The 16,779-nt window shown below is 44.0% G+C and overlaps 36 non-coding genes across 36 annotated transcripts; all 36 read right to left on the reverse strand.

Moving 5' to 3' along the window:
- Positions 1–193: 193 nt before the first annotated feature.
- trnac-gca (transfer RNA cysteine (anticodon GCA)) lies at positions 194–265 on the reverse strand. The gene has a single exon. It is a non-coding gene; the product is annotated as a tRNA-Cys (tRNA).
- Positions 266–561: 296 nt separating this feature from the next.
- Positions 562–633, reverse strand: trnac-gca (transfer RNA cysteine (anticodon GCA)). Its single transcript has one exon. It is a non-coding gene; the product is annotated as a tRNA-Cys (tRNA).
- Positions 634–1,282: 649 nt separating this feature from the next.
- On the reverse strand, positions 1,283–1,354 carry trnac-gca (transfer RNA cysteine (anticodon GCA)). Its single transcript has one exon. It is a non-coding gene; the product is annotated as a tRNA-Cys (tRNA).
- Positions 1,355–1,635: 281 nt separating this feature from the next.
- trnac-gca (transfer RNA cysteine (anticodon GCA)) lies at positions 1,636–1,707 on the reverse strand. Its single transcript has one exon. It is a non-coding gene; the product is annotated as a tRNA-Cys (tRNA).
- Positions 1,708–2,003: 296 nt separating this feature from the next.
- Positions 2,004–2,075, reverse strand: trnac-gca (transfer RNA cysteine (anticodon GCA)). The gene has a single exon. It is a non-coding gene; the product is annotated as a tRNA-Cys (tRNA).
- Positions 2,076–2,724: 649 nt separating this feature from the next.
- On the reverse strand, positions 2,725–2,796 carry trnac-gca (transfer RNA cysteine (anticodon GCA)). The gene has a single exon. It is a non-coding gene; the product is annotated as a tRNA-Cys (tRNA).
- A 649-nt stretch (positions 2,797–3,445) lies between these two features.
- Positions 3,446–3,517, reverse strand: trnac-gca (transfer RNA cysteine (anticodon GCA)). The gene has a single exon. It is a non-coding gene; the product is annotated as a tRNA-Cys (tRNA).
- Positions 3,518–4,166: 649 nt separating this feature from the next.
- Positions 4,167–4,238, reverse strand: trnac-gca (transfer RNA cysteine (anticodon GCA)). Its single transcript has one exon. It is a non-coding gene; the product is annotated as a tRNA-Cys (tRNA).
- Positions 4,239–4,534: 296 nt separating this feature from the next.
- On the reverse strand, positions 4,535–4,606 carry trnac-gca (transfer RNA cysteine (anticodon GCA)). Its single transcript has one exon. It is a non-coding gene; the product is annotated as a tRNA-Cys (tRNA).
- Positions 4,607–4,887: 281 nt separating this feature from the next.
- On the reverse strand, positions 4,888–4,959 carry trnac-gca (transfer RNA cysteine (anticodon GCA)). Its single transcript has one exon. It is a non-coding gene; the product is annotated as a tRNA-Cys (tRNA).
- Positions 4,960–5,255: 296 nt separating this feature from the next.
- trnac-gca (transfer RNA cysteine (anticodon GCA)) lies at positions 5,256–5,327 on the reverse strand. The gene has a single exon. It is a non-coding gene; the product is annotated as a tRNA-Cys (tRNA).
- Positions 5,328–5,976: 649 nt separating this feature from the next.
- trnac-gca (transfer RNA cysteine (anticodon GCA)) lies at positions 5,977–6,048 on the reverse strand. The gene has a single exon. It is a non-coding gene; the product is annotated as a tRNA-Cys (tRNA).
- Positions 6,049–6,329: 281 nt separating this feature from the next.
- trnac-gca (transfer RNA cysteine (anticodon GCA)) lies at positions 6,330–6,401 on the reverse strand. Its single transcript has one exon. It is a non-coding gene; the product is annotated as a tRNA-Cys (tRNA).
- Positions 6,402–6,697: 296 nt separating this feature from the next.
- On the reverse strand, positions 6,698–6,769 carry trnac-gca (transfer RNA cysteine (anticodon GCA)). Its single transcript has one exon. It is a non-coding gene; the product is annotated as a tRNA-Cys (tRNA).
- Positions 6,770–7,065: 296 nt separating this feature from the next.
- trnac-gca (transfer RNA cysteine (anticodon GCA)) lies at positions 7,066–7,137 on the reverse strand. Its single transcript has one exon. It is a non-coding gene; the product is annotated as a tRNA-Cys (tRNA).
- A 281-nt stretch (positions 7,138–7,418) lies between these two features.
- Positions 7,419–7,490, reverse strand: trnac-gca (transfer RNA cysteine (anticodon GCA)). Its single transcript has one exon. It is a non-coding gene; the product is annotated as a tRNA-Cys (tRNA).
- Positions 7,491–7,786: 296 nt separating this feature from the next.
- Positions 7,787–7,858, reverse strand: trnac-gca (transfer RNA cysteine (anticodon GCA)). Its single transcript has one exon. It is a non-coding gene; the product is annotated as a tRNA-Cys (tRNA).
- A 281-nt stretch (positions 7,859–8,139) lies between these two features.
- Positions 8,140–8,211, reverse strand: trnac-gca (transfer RNA cysteine (anticodon GCA)). Its single transcript has one exon. It is a non-coding gene; the product is annotated as a tRNA-Cys (tRNA).
- Positions 8,212–8,507: 296 nt separating this feature from the next.
- On the reverse strand, positions 8,508–8,579 carry trnac-gca (transfer RNA cysteine (anticodon GCA)). Its single transcript has one exon. It is a non-coding gene; the product is annotated as a tRNA-Cys (tRNA).
- A 649-nt stretch (positions 8,580–9,228) lies between these two features.
- Positions 9,229–9,300, reverse strand: trnac-gca (transfer RNA cysteine (anticodon GCA)). The gene has a single exon. It is a non-coding gene; the product is annotated as a tRNA-Cys (tRNA).
- A 281-nt stretch (positions 9,301–9,581) lies between these two features.
- On the reverse strand, positions 9,582–9,653 carry trnac-gca (transfer RNA cysteine (anticodon GCA)). The gene has a single exon. It is a non-coding gene; the product is annotated as a tRNA-Cys (tRNA).
- A 296-nt stretch (positions 9,654–9,949) lies between these two features.
- trnac-gca (transfer RNA cysteine (anticodon GCA)) lies at positions 9,950–10,021 on the reverse strand. The gene has a single exon. It is a non-coding gene; the product is annotated as a tRNA-Cys (tRNA).
- Positions 10,022–10,302: 281 nt separating this feature from the next.
- Positions 10,303–10,374, reverse strand: trnac-gca (transfer RNA cysteine (anticodon GCA)). The gene has a single exon. It is a non-coding gene; the product is annotated as a tRNA-Cys (tRNA).
- Positions 10,375–10,670: 296 nt separating this feature from the next.
- Positions 10,671–10,742, reverse strand: trnac-gca (transfer RNA cysteine (anticodon GCA)). Its single transcript has one exon. It is a non-coding gene; the product is annotated as a tRNA-Cys (tRNA).
- A 649-nt stretch (positions 10,743–11,391) lies between these two features.
- trnac-gca (transfer RNA cysteine (anticodon GCA)) lies at positions 11,392–11,463 on the reverse strand. The gene has a single exon. It is a non-coding gene; the product is annotated as a tRNA-Cys (tRNA).
- A 281-nt stretch (positions 11,464–11,744) lies between these two features.
- Positions 11,745–11,816, reverse strand: trnac-gca (transfer RNA cysteine (anticodon GCA)). The gene has a single exon. It is a non-coding gene; the product is annotated as a tRNA-Cys (tRNA).
- A 649-nt stretch (positions 11,817–12,465) lies between these two features.
- Positions 12,466–12,537, reverse strand: trnac-gca (transfer RNA cysteine (anticodon GCA)). The gene has a single exon. It is a non-coding gene; the product is annotated as a tRNA-Cys (tRNA).
- A 281-nt stretch (positions 12,538–12,818) lies between these two features.
- trnac-gca (transfer RNA cysteine (anticodon GCA)) lies at positions 12,819–12,890 on the reverse strand. Its single transcript has one exon. It is a non-coding gene; the product is annotated as a tRNA-Cys (tRNA).
- Positions 12,891–13,186: 296 nt separating this feature from the next.
- On the reverse strand, positions 13,187–13,258 carry trnac-gca (transfer RNA cysteine (anticodon GCA)). Its single transcript has one exon. It is a non-coding gene; the product is annotated as a tRNA-Cys (tRNA).
- A 649-nt stretch (positions 13,259–13,907) lies between these two features.
- trnac-gca (transfer RNA cysteine (anticodon GCA)) lies at positions 13,908–13,979 on the reverse strand. Its single transcript has one exon. It is a non-coding gene; the product is annotated as a tRNA-Cys (tRNA).
- A 281-nt stretch (positions 13,980–14,260) lies between these two features.
- Positions 14,261–14,332, reverse strand: trnac-gca (transfer RNA cysteine (anticodon GCA)). Its single transcript has one exon. It is a non-coding gene; the product is annotated as a tRNA-Cys (tRNA).
- A 296-nt stretch (positions 14,333–14,628) lies between these two features.
- On the reverse strand, positions 14,629–14,700 carry trnac-gca (transfer RNA cysteine (anticodon GCA)). The gene has a single exon. It is a non-coding gene; the product is annotated as a tRNA-Cys (tRNA).
- Positions 14,701–14,996: 296 nt separating this feature from the next.
- Positions 14,997–15,068, reverse strand: trnac-gca (transfer RNA cysteine (anticodon GCA)). Its single transcript has one exon. It is a non-coding gene; the product is annotated as a tRNA-Cys (tRNA).
- Positions 15,069–15,349: 281 nt separating this feature from the next.
- On the reverse strand, positions 15,350–15,421 carry trnac-gca (transfer RNA cysteine (anticodon GCA)). The gene has a single exon. It is a non-coding gene; the product is annotated as a tRNA-Cys (tRNA).
- Positions 15,422–15,717: 296 nt separating this feature from the next.
- trnac-gca (transfer RNA cysteine (anticodon GCA)) lies at positions 15,718–15,789 on the reverse strand. The gene has a single exon. It is a non-coding gene; the product is annotated as a tRNA-Cys (tRNA).
- Positions 15,790–16,438: 649 nt separating this feature from the next.
- trnac-gca (transfer RNA cysteine (anticodon GCA)) lies at positions 16,439–16,510 on the reverse strand. Its single transcript has one exon. It is a non-coding gene; the product is annotated as a tRNA-Cys (tRNA).
- Between the last annotated feature and the right edge of the window lie 269 nt (positions 16,511–16,779).

Consider the following 16,779-nt stretch of genomic DNA (forward strand, 5'->3'; position numbering starts at 1 on the left):
ATGTACTGGTGATGGCGTAAACTGTCATTGCAGCCACTTTTGGCCTGCAATGTGGTAAAAGTTGTTTTTGTCCAACATAAAACAGCTAGAATAAAAGCTTAGGGGAATATTGTTTTCCTTTTTGAACATGTTGAAACAGGGAATCAACCACTTCCATAAAGACTAGTGCTTCTGAAACTTCTAATATCTGTAGAGGGGGCGCCCAGAGTTGAACTGGGGACCTCTTGATCTGCAGTCAAATGCTCTACCACTGAGCTATACCCCCAACTAGTTTTGATAGGTTCAGTCTGCTGGCCACTCTGTTGGACTACAGATGGGTGGCTCTGCTGGAGGCAGTCTGCAACTGCGATGGAATGGAATGTTGACAGAGTAGACTGTCATTGCAGCCACTTTTGACCTGCAATGTGGTAAAAGTTGTTTTTGTCCGAAATAAAACAGCTAGAATAAAATCTTAAGGCAATAGTGTTTTCCTTTTTGAACAAGGGAAAGATGAGCTTTTTGAAACTGGGAATCAGCCACTTTTATAAAGACCAGTGCTTCTGAAACTTCTCATATCTGAAGAGGGGGCACCCAGAGTTGAACTGGGGACCTCTTGATCTGCAGTCAAATGCTCTACCGCTGAGCTATACCCCCAATTATTTTTGATAAGTTCAGTCTGTGGGCCACTCTGTTGGACTACAGATGGGTGGCTCTGCTGGAGGAAGTCTGCACCTGCGGTGGAATGTACTGGTGATGGCGTAAACCGTCATTGCAGCCACTTTTGGCCTGCAATGTGGTAAAAGTTGTTTTTGTCCAACATAAAACAGCTAGAATAAAAGCTTAGGGGAATATTGTTTTCCTTTTTGAACATGTTGAAACAGGGAATCAACCACTTCCATAAAGACTAGTGCTTCTGAAACTTCTAATATCTGTAGAGGGGGCACCCAGAGTTGAACTGGGGACCTCTTGATCTGCAGTAAAATGCTCTACCACTGAGCTATACCCCCAACTAGTTTTGATAAGTTCAGTCTGCTGGCCACTCTGTTGGACTACAGATGGGTGGCTCTGCTGGAGGCAGTCTGCAACTGCGATGGAATGGAATGTTGACAGAGTAGACTGTCATTGCAGCCACTTTTGACCTGCAATGTGGTAAAAGTTGTTTTTGTCCGAAATAAAACAGCTAGAATAAAATCTTAAGGCAATAGTGTTTTCCTTTTTGAACAAGGGAAAGATGAGCTTTTTGAAACTGGGAATGAGCCACTTCTATAAACACTAGTGCTTCTGAAACTTCTCATATCTGAAGAGGGGGCACCCAGAGTTGAACTGGGGACCTCTTGATCTGCAGTCAAATGCTCTACCGCTGAGCTATACCCCCAATTATTTTTGATAAGTTCAGTCTGTGGGCCACTCTGTTGGACTACAGATGGGTGGCTCTGCTGGAGGAAGTCTGCACCTGCGGTGGAATGTACTGGTGATGGCGTAAACTGTCATTGCAGCCACTTTTGGCCTGCAATGTGGTAAAAGTTGTTTTTGTCCAACATAAAACAGCTAGAATAAAAGCTTAGGGGAATATTGTTTTCCTTTTTGAACATGTTGAAACAGGGAATCAACCACTTCCATAAAGACTAGTGCTTCTGAAACTTCTAATATCTGTAGAGGGGGCACCCAGAGTTGAACTGGGGACCTCTTGATCTGCAGTCAAATGCTCTACCACTGAGCTATACCCCCAACTAGTTTTGATAAGTTCAGTCTGCTGGCCACTCTGTTGGACTACAGATGGGTGGCTCTGCTGGAGGCAGTCTTCAACTGCGATGGAATGGAATGTTGACAGAGTAGACTGTCATTGCAGCCACTTTTGACCTGCAATGTGGTAAAAGTTGTTTTTGTCCGAAATAAAACAGCTAGAATAAAATCTTAAGGCAATAGTGTTTTCCTTTTTGAACAAGGGAAAGATGAGCTTTTTGAAACTGGGAATCAGCAACTTTTATAAAGACTAGTGCTTCTGAAACTTCTCATATCTGAAGAGGGGGCACCCAGAGTTGAACTGGGGACCTCTTGATCTGCAGTCAAATGCTCTACCGCTGAGCTATACCCCCAATTATTTTTGATAAGTTCAGTCTGTGGGCCACTCTGTTGGACTACAGATGGGTGGCTCTGCTGGAGGAAGTCTGCACCTGCGGTGGAATGTACTGGTGATGGCGTAAACCGTCATTGCAGCCACTTTTGGCCTGCAATGTGGTAAAAGTTGTTTTTGTCCAACATAAAACAGCTAGAATAAAAGCTTAATGGAATATTGTTTTCCTTTTTGAACATGTTGAAACAGGGAATCAACCACTTCCATAAAGACTAGTGCTTCTGAAACTTCTAATATCTGTAGAGGGGGCACCCAGAGTTGAACTGGGGACCTCTTGATCTGCAGTAAAATGCTCTACCACTGAGCTATACCCCCAACTAGTTTTGATAAGTTCAGTCTGCTGGCCACTCTGTTGGACTACAGACGGGTGGCTCTGCTGGAGGCAGTCTGCAACTGCGATGGAATGGAATGTTGACAGAGTAGACTGTCATTGCAGCCACCTTTGACCTGCAATGTGGTAAAAGTTGTTTTTGTCCGAAATAAAACAGCTAGAATAAAATCTTAAGGCAATAGTGTTTTCCTTTTTGAACAAGGGAAAGATGAGCTTTTTGAAACTGGGTATCAGCCACTTTTATAAAGACTAGTGCTTCTGAAACTTCTCATATCTGAAGAGGGGGCACCCAGAGTTGAACTGGGGACCTCTTGATCTGCAGTCAAATGCTCTACCACTGAGCTATACCCCCAACTAGTTTTGATAAGTTCAGTCTGCTGGCCACTCTGTTGGACTACAGACGGGTGGCTCTGCTGGAGGAAGTCTGCACCTGCGGTGGAATGTACTGGTGATGGCGTAAACTGTCATTGCAGCCACTTTTGGCCTGCAATGTGGTAAAAGTTGTTTTTGTCCAACATAAAACAGCTAGAATAAAAGCTTAGGGGAATATTGTTTTCCTTTTTGAACATGTTGAAACAGGGAATCAACCACTTCCATAAAGACTAGTGCTTCTGAAACTTCTAATATCTGTAGAGGGGGCACCCAGAGTTGAACTGGGGACCTCTTGATCTGCAGTAAAATGCTCTACCACTGAGCTATACCCCCAACTAGTTTTGATAAGTTCAGTCTGCTGGCCACTCTGTTGGACTACAGATGGGTGGCTCTGCTGGAGGCAGTCTGCAACTGCGATGGAATGGAATGTTGACAGAGTAGACTGTCATTGCAGCCACTTTTGACCTGCAATGTGGTAAAAGTTGTTTTTGTCCGAAATAAAACAGCTAGAATAAAATCTTAAGGCAATAGTGTTTTCCTTTTTGAACAAGGGAAAGATGAGCTTTTTGAAACTGGGAATCAGCAACTTTTATAAAGACTAGTGCTTCTGAAACTTCTCATATCTGAAGAGGGGGCACCCAGAGTTGAACTGGGGACCTCTTGATCTGCAGTCAAATGCTCTACCGCTGAGCTATACCCCCAATTATTTTTGATAAGTTCAGTCTGTGGGCCACTCTGTTGGACTACAGATGGGTGGCTCTGCTGGAGGAAGTCTGCACCTGCGGTGGAATGTACTGGTGATGGCGTAAACCGTCATTGCAGCCACTTTTGGCCTGCAATGTGGTAAAAGTTGTTTTTGTCCAACATAAAACAGCTAGAATAAAAGCTTAATGGAATATTGTTTTCCTTTTTGAACATGTTGAAACAGGGAATCAACCACTTCCATAAAGACTAGTGCTTCTGAAACTTCTAATATCTGTAGAGGGGGCACCCAGAGTTGAACTGGGGACCTCTTGATCTGCAGTAAAATGCTCTACCACTGAGCTATACCCCCAACTAGTTTTGATAAGTTCAGTCTGCTGGCCACTCTGTTGGACTACAGACGGGTGGCTCTGCTGGAGGCAGTCTGCAACTGCGATGGAATGGAATGTTGACAGAGTAGACTGTCATTGCAGCCACCTTTGACCTGCAATGTGGTAAAAGTTGTTTTTGTCCGAAATAAAACAGCTAGAATAAAATCTTAAGGCAATAGTGTTTTCCTTTTTGAACAAGGGAAAGATGAGCTTTTTGAAACTGGGTATCAGCCACTTTTATAAAGACTAGTGCTTCTGAAACTTCTCATATCTGAAGAGGGGGCACCCAGAGTTGAACTGGGGACCTCTTGATCTGCAGTCAAATGCTCTACCACTGAGCTATACCCCCAACTAGTTTTGATAAGTTCAGTCTGCTGGCCACTCTGTTGGACGACAGACGGGTGGCTCTGCTGGAGGCAGTCTGCAACTGCGATGGAATGGAATGTTGACAGAGTAGACTGTCATTGCAGCCACTTTTGACCTGCAATGTGGTAAAAGTTGTTTTTGTCCGAAATAAAACAGCTAGAATAAAATCTTAAGGCAATAGTGTTTTCCTTTTTGAACAAGGGAAAGATGAGCTTTTTGAAACTGGGAATCAGCCACTTTTATAAAGACTAGTGCTTCTGAAACTTCTCATATCTGAAGAGGGGGCACCCAGAGTTGAACTGGGGACCTCTTGATCTGCAGTCAAATGCTCTACCACTGAGCTATACCCCCAATTATTTTTGATAAGTTCAGTCTGTGGGCCACTCTGTTGGACTACAGATGGGTGGCTCTGCTGGAGGAAGTCTGCACCTGCGGTGGAATGTACTGGTGATGGCGTAAACTGTCATTGCAGCCACTTTTGGCCTGCAATGTGGTAAAAGTTGTTTTTGTCCAACATAAAACAGCTAGAATAAAAGCTTAATGGAATATTGTTTTCCTTTTTGAACATGTTGAAACAGGGAATCAACCACTTCCATAAAGACTAGTGCTTCTGAAACTTCTAATATCTGTAGAGGGGGCACCCAGAGTTGAACTGGGGACCTCTTGATCTGCAGTCAAATGCTCTACCGCTGAGCTATACCCCCAATTCTTTTTGATATGTTCAGTCTGCGGGCCACTCTGTTGGACTACAGACGGGTGGCTCTGCTGGAGGCAGTCTGCAACTGCGATGGAATGGAATGTTGACAGAGTAGACTGTCATTGCAGCCACTTTTGACCTGCAATGTGGTAAAAGTTGTTTTTGTCCGAAATAAAACAGCTAGAATAAAATCTTAAGGCAATAGTGTTTTCCTTTTTGAACAAGTGAAAGATGAGCTTTTTGAAACTGGGAATCAGCCACTTTTATAAAGACTAGTGCTTCTGAAACTTCTCATATCTGAAGAGGGGGCACCCAGAGTTGAACTGGGGACCTCTTGATCTGCAGTCAAATGCTCTACCACTGAGCTATACCCCCAATTATTTTTGATAAGTTCAGTCTGTGGGCCACTCTGTTGGACTACAGACGGGTGGCTCTGCTGGAGGAAGTCTGCACCTGCGGTGGAATGTACTGGTGATGGCGTAAACCGTCATTGCAGCCACTTTTGTCCTGCAATGTGGTAAAAGTTGTTTTTGTCCAACATAAAACAGCTAGAATAAAAGCTTAGGGGAATATTGTTTTCCTTTTTGAACATGTTGAAACAGGGAATCAACCACTTCCATAAAGACTAGTGCTTCTGAAACTTCTAATATCTGTAGAGGGGGCATCCAGAGCTAAACTGGGGACCTCTTGATCTGCAGTCAAATGCTCTACCACTGAGCTATACCCCCAACTAGTTTTGATAAGTTCAGTCTGCTGGCCACTCTGTTGGACGACAGACGGGTGGCTCTGCTGGAGGCAGTCTGCAACTGCGATGGAATGGAATGTTGACAGAGTAGACTGTCATTGCAGCCACCTTTGACCTGCAATGTGGTAAAAGTTGTTTTTGTCCGAAATAAAACAGCTAGAATAAAATCTTAAGGCAATAGTGTTTTCCTTTTTGAACAAGGGAAAGATGAGCTTTTTGAAACTGGGTATCAGCCACTTTTATAAAGACTAGTGCTTCTGAAACTTCTCATATCTGAAGAGGGGGCACCCAGAGTTGAACTGGGGACCTCTTGATCTGCAGTCAAATGCTCTACCACTGAGCTATACCCCCAACTAGTTTTGATAAGTTCAGTCTGCTGGCCACTCTGTTGGACTACAGACGGGTGGCTCTGCTGGAGGCAGTCTGCACCTGCGGTGGAATGTACTGGTGATGGCGTAAACCGTCATTGCAGCCACTTTTGTCCTGCAATGTGGTAAAAGTTGTTTTTGTCCAACATAAAACAGCTAGAATAAAAGCTTAGGGGAATATTGTTTTCCTTTTTGAACATGTTGAAACAGGGAATCAACCACTTCCATAAAGACTAGTGCTTCTGAAACTTCTAATATCTGTAGAGGGGGCACCCAGAGTTGAACTGGGGACCTCTTGATCTGCAGTCAAATGCTCTACCGCTGAGCTATACCCCCAATTGTTTTTGATATGTTCAGTCTGCGGGCCACTCTGTTGGACTACAGACGGGTGGCTCTGCTGGAGGCAGTCTGCAACTGCGATGGAATGGAATGTTGACAGAGTAGACTGTCATTGCAGCCACTTTTGACCTGCAATGTGGTAAAAGTTGTTTTTGTCCGAAATAAAACAGCTAGAATAAAATCTTAAGGCAATAGTGTTTTCCTTTTTGAACAAGGGAAAGATGAGCTTTTTGAAACTGGGAATCAGCCACTTTTATAAAGACTAGTGCTTCTGAAACTTCTCATATCTGAAGAGGGGGCACCCAGAGTTGAACTGGGGACCTCTTGATCTGCAGTCAAATGCTCTACCACTGAGCTATACCCCCAATTATTTTTGATAAGTTCAGTCTGTGGGCCACTCTGTTGGACTACAGACGGGTGGCTCTGCTGGAGGCAGTCTGCAACTGCGATGGAATGGAATGTTGACAGAGCAGACTGTCATTGCAGCCACCTTTGACCTGCAATGTGGTAAAAGTTGTTTTTGTCCGAAATAAAACAGCTAGAATAAAATCTTAAGGCAATAGTGTTTTCCTTTTTGAACAAGGGAAAGATGAGCTTTTTGAAACTGGGTATCAGCCACTTTTATAAAGACTAGTGCTTCTGAAACTTCTCATATCTGAAGAGGGGGCACCCAGAGTTGAACTGGGGACCTCTTGATCTGCAGTCAAATGCTCTACCACTGAGCTATACCCCCAACTAGTTTTGATAAGTTCAGTCTGCTGGCCACTCTGTTGGACTACAGACGGGTGGCTCTGCTGGAGGAAGTCTGCACCTGCGGTGGAATGTACTGGTGATGGCGTAAACTGTCATTGCAGCCACTTTTGGCCTGCAATGTGGTAAAAGTTGTTTTTCTCCAACATAAAACAGCTAGAATAAAAGCTTAGGGGAATATTGTTTTCCTTTTTGAACATGTTGAAACAGGGAATCAACCACTTCCATAAAGACTAGTGCTTCTGAAACTTCTAATATCTGTAGAGGGGGCACCCAGAGTTGAACTGGGGACCTCTTGATCTGCAGTCAAATGCTCTACCGCTGAGCTATACCCCCAATTGTTTTTGATATGTTCAGTCTGCGGGCCACTCTGTTGGACTACAGACGGGTGGCTCTGCTGGAGGCAGTCTGCAACTGCGATGGAATGGAATGTTGACAGAGTAGACTGTCATTGCAGCCACTTTTGACCTGCAATGTGGTAAAAGTTGTTTTTGTCCGAAATAAAACAGCTAGAATAAAATCTTAAGGCAATAGTGTTTTCCTTTTTGAACAAGGGAAAGATGAGCTTTTTGAAACTGGGAATCAGCCACTTTTATAAAGACTAGTGCTTCTGAAACTTCTCATATCTGAAGAGGGGGCACCCAGAGTTGAACTGGGGACCTCTTGATCTGCAGTCAAATGCTCTACCACTGAGCTATACCCCCAATTATTTTTGATAAGTTCAGTCTGTGGGCCACTCTGTTGGACTACAGATGGGTGGCTCTGCTGGAGGAAGTCTGCACCTGCGGTGGAATGTACTGGTGATGGCGTAAACCGTCATTGCAGCCACTTTTGTCCTGCAATGTGGTAAAAGTTGTTTTTGTCCAACATAAAACAGCTAGAATAAAAGCTTAGGGGAATATTGTTTTCCTTTTTGAACATGTTGAAACAGGGAATCAACCACTTCCATAAAGACTAGTGCTTCTGAAACTTCTAATATCTGTAGAGGGGGCACCCAGAGTTGAACTGGGGACCTCTTGATCTGCAGTCAAATGCTCTACCACTGAGCTATACCCCCAACTAGTTTTGATAAGTTCAGTCTGCTGGCCACTCTGTTGGACTACAGATGGGTGGCTCTGCTGGAGGCAGTCTGCAACTGCGATGGAATGGAATGTTGACAGAGTAGACTGTCATTGCAGCCACTTTTGACCTGCAATGTGGTAAAAGTTGTTTTTGTCCGAAATAAAACAGCTAGAATAAAATCTTAAGGCAATAGTGTTTTCCTTTTTGAACAAGGGAAAGATGAGCTTTTTGAAACTGGGAATCAGCAACTTTTATAAAGACTAGTGCTTCTGAAACTTCTCATATCTGAAGAGGGGGCACCCAGAGTTGAACTGGGGACCTCTTGATCTGCAGTCAAATGCTCTACCGCTGAGCTATACCCCCAATTATTTTTGATAAGTTCAGTCTGTGGGCCACTCTGTTGGACTACAGATGGGTGGCTCTGCTGGAGGAAGTCTGCACCTGCGGTGGAATGTACTGGTGATGGCGTAAACCGTCATTGCAGCCACTTTTGGCCTGCAATGTGGTAAAAGTTGTTTTTGTCCAACATAAAACAGCTAGAATAAAAGCTTAATGGAATATTGTTTTCCTTTTTGAACATGTTGAAACAGGGAATCAACCACTTCCATAAAGACTAGTGCTTCTGAAACTTCTAATATCTGTAGAGGGGGCACCCAGAGTTGAACTGGGGACCTCTTGATCTGCAGTAAAATGCTCTACCACTGAGCTATACCCCCAACTAGTTTTGATAAGTTCAGTCTGCTGGCCACTCTGTTGGACTACAGACGGGTGGCTCTGCTGGAGGCAGTCTGCAACTGCGATGGAATGGAATGTTGACAGAGTAGACTGTCATTGCAGCCACCTTTGACCTGCAATGTGGTAAAAGTTGTTTTTGTCCGAAATAAAACAGCTAGTATAAAATCTTAAGGCAATAGTGTTTTCCTTTTTGAACAAGGGAAAGATGAGCTTTTTGAAACTGGGTATCAGCCACTTTTATAAAGACTAGTGCTTCTGAAACTTCTCATATCTGAAGAGGGGGCACCCAGAGTTGAACTGGGGACCTCTTGATCTGCAGTCAAATGCTCTACCACTGAGCTATACCCCCAACTAGTTTTGATAAGTTCAGTCTGCTGGCCACTCTGTTGGACTACAGACGGGTGGCTCTGCTGGAGGAAGTCTGCACCTGCGGTGGAATGTACTGGTGATGGCGTAAACTGTCATTGCAGCCACTTTTGGCCTGCAATGTGGTAAAAGTTGTTTTTGTCCAACATAAAACAGCTAGAATAAAAGCTTAGGGGAATATTGTTTTCCTTTTTGAACATGTTGAAACAGGGAATCAACCACTTCCATAAAGACTAGTGCTTCTGAAACTTCTAATATCTGTAGAGGGGGCACCCAGAGTTGAACTGGGGACCTCTTGATCTGCAGTCAAATGCTCTACCACTGAGCTATACCCCCAACTAGTTTTGATAAGTTCAGTCTGCTGGCCACTCTGTTGGACTACAGATGGGTGGCTCTGCTGGAGGCAGTCTGCAACTGCGATGGAATGGAATGTTGACAGAGTAGACTGTCATTGCAGCCACTTTTGACCTGCAATGTGGTAAAAGTTGTTTTTGTCCGAAATAAAACAGCTAGAATAAAATCTTAAGGCAATAGTGTTTTCCTTTTTGAACAAGGGAAAGATGAGCTTTTTGAAACTGGGTATCAGCCACTTTTATAAAGACTAGTGCTTCGGAAACTTCTCATATCTGAAGAGGGGGCACCCAGAGTTGAACTGGGGACCTCTTGATCTGCAGTCAAATGCTCTACCACTGAGCTATACCCCCAACTAGTTTTGATAAGTTCAGTCTGCTGGCCACTCTGTTGGACTACAGACGGGTGGCTCTGCTGGAGGAAGTCTGCACCTGCGGTGGAATGTACTGGTGATGGCGTAAACTGTCATTGCAGCCACTTTTGGCCTGCAATGTGGTAAAAGTTGTTTTTGTCCAACATAAAACAGCTCGAATAAAAGCTTAATGGAATATTGTTTTCCTTTTTGAACATGTTGAAACAGGGAATCAACCACTTCCATAAAGACTAGTGCTTCTGAAACTTCTAATATCTGTAGAGGGGGCACCCAGAGTTGAACTGGGGACCTCTTGATCTGCAGTCAAATGCTCTACCGCTGAGCTATACCCCCAATTCTTTTTGATATGTTCAGTCTGCGGGCCACTCTGTTGGACTACAGACGGGTGGCTCTGCTGGAGGCAGTCTGCAACTGCGATGGAATGGAATGTTGACAGAGTAGACTGTCATTGCAGCCACTTTTGACCTGCAATGTGGTAAAAGTTGTTTTTGTCCGAAATAAAACAGCTAGAATAAAATCTTAAGGCAATAGTGTTTTCCTTTTTGAACAAGGGAAAGATGAGCTTTTTGAAACTGGGAATCAGCCACTTTTATAAAGACTAGTGCTTCTGAAACTTCTCATATCTGAAGAGGGGGCACCCAGAGTTGAACTGGGGACCTCTTGATCTGCAGTCAAATGCTCTACCACTGAGCTATACCCCCAATTATTTTTGATAAGTTCAGTCTGTGGGCCACTCTGTTGGACTACAGATGGGTGGCTCTGCTGGAGGAAGTCTGCACCTGCGGTGGAATGTACTGGTGATGGCGTAAACTGTCATTGCAGCCACTTTTGTCCTGCAATGTGGTAAAAGTTGTTTTTGTCCAACATAAAACAGCTAGAATAAAAGCTTAGGGGAATATTGTTTTCCTTTTTGAACATGTTGAAACAGGGAATCAACCACTTCCATAAAGACTAGTGCTTCTGAAACTTCTAATATCTGTAGAGGGGGCATCCAGAGCTAAACTGGGGACCTCTTGATCTGCAGTCAAATGCTCTACCACTGAGCTATACCCCCAACTAGTTTTGATAAGTTCAGTCTGCTGGCCACTCTGTTGGACGACAGACGGGTGGCTCTGCTGGAGGCAGTCTGCAACTGCGATGGAATGGAATGTTGACAGAGTAGACTGTCATTGCAGCCACTTTTGACCTGCAATGTGGTAAAAGTTGTTTTTGTCCGAAATAAAACAGCTAGAATAAAATCTTAAGGCAATAGTGTTTTCCTTTTTGAACAAGGGAAAGATGAGCTTTTTGAAACTGGGAATCAGCCACTTTTATAAAGACTAGTGCTTCTGAAACTTCTCATATCTGAAGAGGGGGCACCCAGAGTTGAACTGGGGACCTCTTGATCTGCAGTCAAATGCTCTACCACTGAGCTATACCCCCAACTAGTTTTGATAAGTTCAGTCTGCTGGCCACTCTGTTGGACTACAGACGGGTGGCTCTGCTGGAGGAAGTCTGCACCTGCGGTGGAATGTACTGGTGATGGCGTAAACTGTCATTGCAGCCACTTTTGGCCTGCAATGTGGTAAAAGTTGTTTTTGTCCAACATAAAACAGCTAGAATAAAAGCTTAATGGAATATTGTTTTCCTTTTTGAACATGTTGAAACAGGGAATCAACCACTTCCATAAAGACTAGTGCTTCTGAAACTTCTAATATCTGTAGAGGGGGCACCCAGAGTTGAACTGGGGACCTCTTGATCTGCAGTCAAATGCTCTACCGCTGAGCTATACCCCCAATTATTTTTGATAAGTTCAGTCTGTGGGCCACTCTGTTGGACTACAGATGGGTGGCTCTGCTGGAGGAAGTCTGCACCTGCGGTGGAATGTACTGGTGATGGCGTAAACCGTCATTGCAGCCACTTTTGTCCTGCAATGTGGTAAAAGTTGTTTTTGTCCAACATAAAACAGCTAGAATAAAAGCTTAGGGGAATATTGTTTTCCTTTTTGAACATGTTGAAACAGGGAATCAACCACTTCCATAAAGACTAGTGCTTCTGAAACTTCTAATATCTGTAGAGGGGGCATCCAGAGCTAAACTGGGGACCTCTTGATCTGCAGTCAAATGCTCTACCACTGAGCTATACCCCCAACTAGTTTTGATAAGTTCAGTCTGCTGGCCACTCTGTTGGACGACAGACGGGTGGCTCTGCTGGAGGCAGTCTGCAACTGCGATGGAATGGAATGTTGACAGAGTAGACTGTCATTGCAGCCACTTTTGACCTGCAATGTGGTAAAAGTTGTTTTTGTCCGAAATAAAACAGCTAGAATAAAATCTTAAGGCAATAGTGTTTTCCTTTTTGAACAAGGGAAAGATGAGCTTTTTGAAACTGGGAATCAGCCACTTTTATAAAGACTAGTGCTTCTGAAACTTCTCATATCTGAAGAGGGGGCACCCAGAGTTGAACTGGGGACCTCTTGATCTGCAGTCAAATGCTCTACCACTGAGCTATACCCCCAATTATTTTTGATAAGTTCAGTCTGTGGGCCACTCTGTTGGACTACAGATGGGTGGCTCTGCTGGAGGAAGTCTGCACCTGCGGTGGAATGTACTGGTGATGGCGTAAACTGTCATTGCAGCCACTTTTGGCCTGCAATGTGGTAAAAGTTGTTTTTGTCCAACATAAAACAGCTAGAATAAAAGCTTAATGGAATATTGTTTTCCTTTTTGAACATGTTGAAACAGGGAATCAACCACTTCCATAAAGACTAGTGCTTCTGAAACTTCTAATATCTGTAGAGGGGGCACCCAGAGTTGAACTGGGGACCTCTTGATCTGCAGTCAAATGCTCTACCGCTGAGCTATACCCCCAATTCTTTTTGATATGTTCAGTCTGCGGGCCACTCTGTTGGACTACAGACGGGTGGCTCTGCTGGAGGCAGTCTGCAACTGCGATGGAATGGAATGTTGACAGAGTAGACTGTCATTGCAGCCACTTTTGACCTGCAATGTGGTAAAAGTTGTTTTTGTCCGAAATAAAACAGCTAGAATAAAATCTTAAGGCAATAGTGTTTTCCTTTTTGAACAAGGGAAAGATGAGCTTTTTGAAACTGGGAATCAGCCACTTTTATAAAGACTAGTGCTTCTGAAACTTCTCATATCTGAAGAGGGGGCACCCAGAGTTGAACTGGGGACCTCTTGATCTGCAGTCAAATGCTCTACCACTGAGCTATACCCCCAATTATTTTTGATAAGTTCAGTCTGTGGGCCACTCTGTTGGACTACAGATGGGTGGCTCTGCTGGAGGAAGTCTGCACCTGCGGTGGAATGTACTGGTGATGGCGTAAACCGTCATTGCAGCCACTTTTGTCCTGCAATGTGGTAAAAGTTGTTTTTGTCCAACATAAAACAGCTAGAATAAAAGTTTAGGGGAATATTGTTTTCCTTTTTGAACATGTTGAAACAGGGAATCAACCACTTCCATAAAGACTAGTGCTTCTGAAACTTCTAATATCTGTAGAGGGGGCATCCAGAGCTAAACTGGGGACCTCTTGATCTGCAGTCAAATGCTCTACCACTGAGCTATACCCCCAACTAGTTTTGATAAGTTCAGTCTGCTGGCCACTCTGTTGGACGACAGACGGGTGGCTCTGCTGGAGGCAGTCTGCAACTGCGATGGAATGGAATGTTGACAGAGTAGACTGTCATTGCAGCCACCTTTGACCTGCAATGTGGTAAAAGTTGTTTTTGTCCGAAATAAAACAGCTAGAATAAAATCTTAAGGCAATAGTGTTTTCCTTTTTGAACAAGGGAAAGATGAGCTTTTTGAAACTGGGTATCAGCCACTTTTATAAAGACTAGTGCTTCTGAAACTTCTCATATCTGAAGAGGGGGCACCCAGAGTTGAACTGGGGACCTCTTGATCTGCAGTCAAATGCTCTACCACTGAGCTATACCCCCAACTAGTTTTGATAAGTTCAGTCTGCTGGCCACTCTGTTGGACTACAGACGGGTGGCTCTGCTGGAGGCAGTCTGCACCTGCGGTGGAATGTACTGGTGATGGCGTAAACCGTCATTGCAGCCACTTTTGTCCTGCAATGTGGTAAAAGTTGTTTTTGTCCAACATAAAACAGCTAGAATAAAAGCTTAGGGGAATATTGTTTTCCTTTTTGAACATGTTGAAACAGGGAATCAACCACTTCCATAAAGACTAGTGCTTCTGAAACTTCTAATATCTGTAGAGGGGGCACCCAGAGTTGAACTGGGGACCTCTTGATCTGCAGTCAAATGCTCTACCGCTGAGCTATACCCCCAATTGTTTTTGATATGTTCAGTCTGCGGGCCACTCTGTTGGACTACAGACGGGTGGCTCTGCTGGAGGCAGTCTGCAACTGCGATGGAATGGAATGTTGACAGAGTAGACTGTCATTGCAGCCACCTTTGACCTGCAATGTGGTAAAAGTTGTTTTTGTCCGAAATAAAACAGCTAGAATAAAATCTTAAGGCAATAGTGTTTTCCTTTTTGAACAAGGGAAAGATGAGCTTTTTGAAACTGGGTATCAGCCACTTTTATAAAGACTAGTGCTTCTGAAACTTCTCATATCTGAAGAGGGGGCACCCAGAGTTGAACTGGGGACCTCTTGATCTGCAGTCAAATGCTCTACCACTGAGCTATACCCCCAACTAGTTTTGATAAGTTCAGTCTGCTGGCCACTCTGTTGGACTACAGACGGGTGGCTCTGCTGGAGGCAGTCTGCAACTGCGATGGAATGGAATGTTGACAGAGTAGACTGTCATTGCAGCCACCTTTGACCTGCAATGTGGTAAAAGTTGTTTTTGTCCGAAATAAAACAGCTAGAATAAAATCTTAAGGCAATAGTGTTTTCCTTTTTGAACAAGGGAAAGATGAGATTTTTGAAACTGGGTATCAGCCACTTTTATAAAGACTAGTGCTTCTGAAACTTCTCATATCTGAAGAGGGGGCACCCAGAGTTGAACTGGGGACCTCTTGATCTGCAGTCAAATGCTCTACCACTGAGCTATACCCCCAACTAGTTTTGATAAGTTCAGTCTGCTGGCCACTCTGTTGGACTACAGACGGGTGGCTCTGCTGGAGGAAGTCTGCACCTGCGGTGGAATGTACTGGTGATGGCGTAAACTGTCATTGCAGCCACTTTTGGCCTGCAATGTGGTAAAAGTTGTTTTTGTCCAACATAAAACAGCTAGAATAAAAGCTTAATGGAATATTGTTTTCCTTTTTGAACATGTTGAAACAGGGAATCAACCACTTCCATAAAGACTAGTGCTTCTGAAACTTCTAATATCTGTAGAGGGGGCACCCAGAGTTGAACTGGGGACCTCTTGATCTGCAATCAAATGCTCTACCGCTGAGCTATACCCCCAATTCTTTTTGATATGTTCAGTCTGCGGGCCACTCTGTTGGACTACAGACGGGTGGCTCTGCTGGAGGCAGTCTGCAACTGCGATGGAATGGAATGTTGACAGAGTAGACTGTCATTGCAGCCACTTTTGACCTGCAATGTGGTAAAAGTTGTTTTTGTCCGAAATAAAACAGCTAGAATAAAATCTTAAGGCAATAGTGTTTTCCTTTTTGAACAAGGGAAAGATGAGCTTTTTGAAACTGGGAATCAGCCACTTTTATAAAGACTAGTGCTTCTGAAACTTCTCATATCTGAAGAGGGGGCACCCAGAGTTGAACTGGGGACCTCTTGATCTGCAGTCAAATGCTCTACCACTGAGCTATACCCCCAATTATTTTTGATAAGTTCAGTCTGTGGGCCACTCTGTTGGACTACAGATGGGTGGCTCTGCTGGAGGAAGTCTGCACCTGCGGTGGAATGTACTGGTGATGGCGTAAACCGTCATTGCAGCCACTTTTGTCCTGCAATGTGGTAAAAGTTGTTTTTGTCCAACATAAAACAGCTAGAATAAAAGCTTAGGGGAATATTGTTTTCCTTTTTGAACATGTTGAAACAGGGAATCAACCACTTCCATAAAGACTAGTGCTTCTGAAACTTCTAATATCTGTAGAGGGGGCATCCAGAGCTAAACTGGGGACCTCTTGATCTGCAGTCAAATGCTCTACCACTGAGATATACCCCCAACTAGTTTTGATAAGTTCAGTCTGCTGGCCACTCTGTTGGACGACAGACGGGTGGCTCTGCTGGAGGCAGTCTGCAACTGCGATGGAATGGAATGTTGACAGAGTAGACTGTCATTGCAGCCACTTTTGACCTGCAATGTGGTAAAAGTTGTTTTTGTCCGAAATAAAACAGCTAGAATAAAATCTTAAGGCAATAGTGTTTTCCTTTTTGAACAAGGGAAAGATGAGCTTTTTGAAACTGGGTATCAGCCACTTTTATAAAGACTAGTGCTTCTGAAACTTCTCATATCTGAAGAGGGGGCACCCAGAGTTGAACTGGGGACCTCTTGATCTGCAGTCAAATGCTCTACCACTGAGCTATACCCCCAACTAGTTTTGATAAGTTCAGTCTGCTGGCCACTCTGTTGGACTACAGACGGGTGGCTCTGCTGGAGGCAGTCTGCAACTGCGATGGAATGGAATGTTGACAGAGTAGACTGTCATTGCAGCCACCTTTGACCTGCAATGTGGTAAAAGTTGTTTTTGTCCGAAATAAAACAGCTAGAATAAAATCTTAAGGCAATAGTGTTTTCCTTTTTGAACAAGGGAAAGATGAGATTTTTGAAACTGGGTATCAGCCACTTTTATAAAGACTAG

The sequence above is a fragment of the Anarhichas minor genome, unplaced genomic scaffold (genome assembly GCF_050575085.1).
Source record: "Anarhichas minor isolate MPS153535 unplaced genomic scaffold, ASM5057508v1 ptg000055l, whole genome shotgun sequence".
NCBI lineage: Eukaryota > Metazoa > Chordata > Actinopteri > Perciformes > Anarhichadidae > Anarhichas > Anarhichas minor.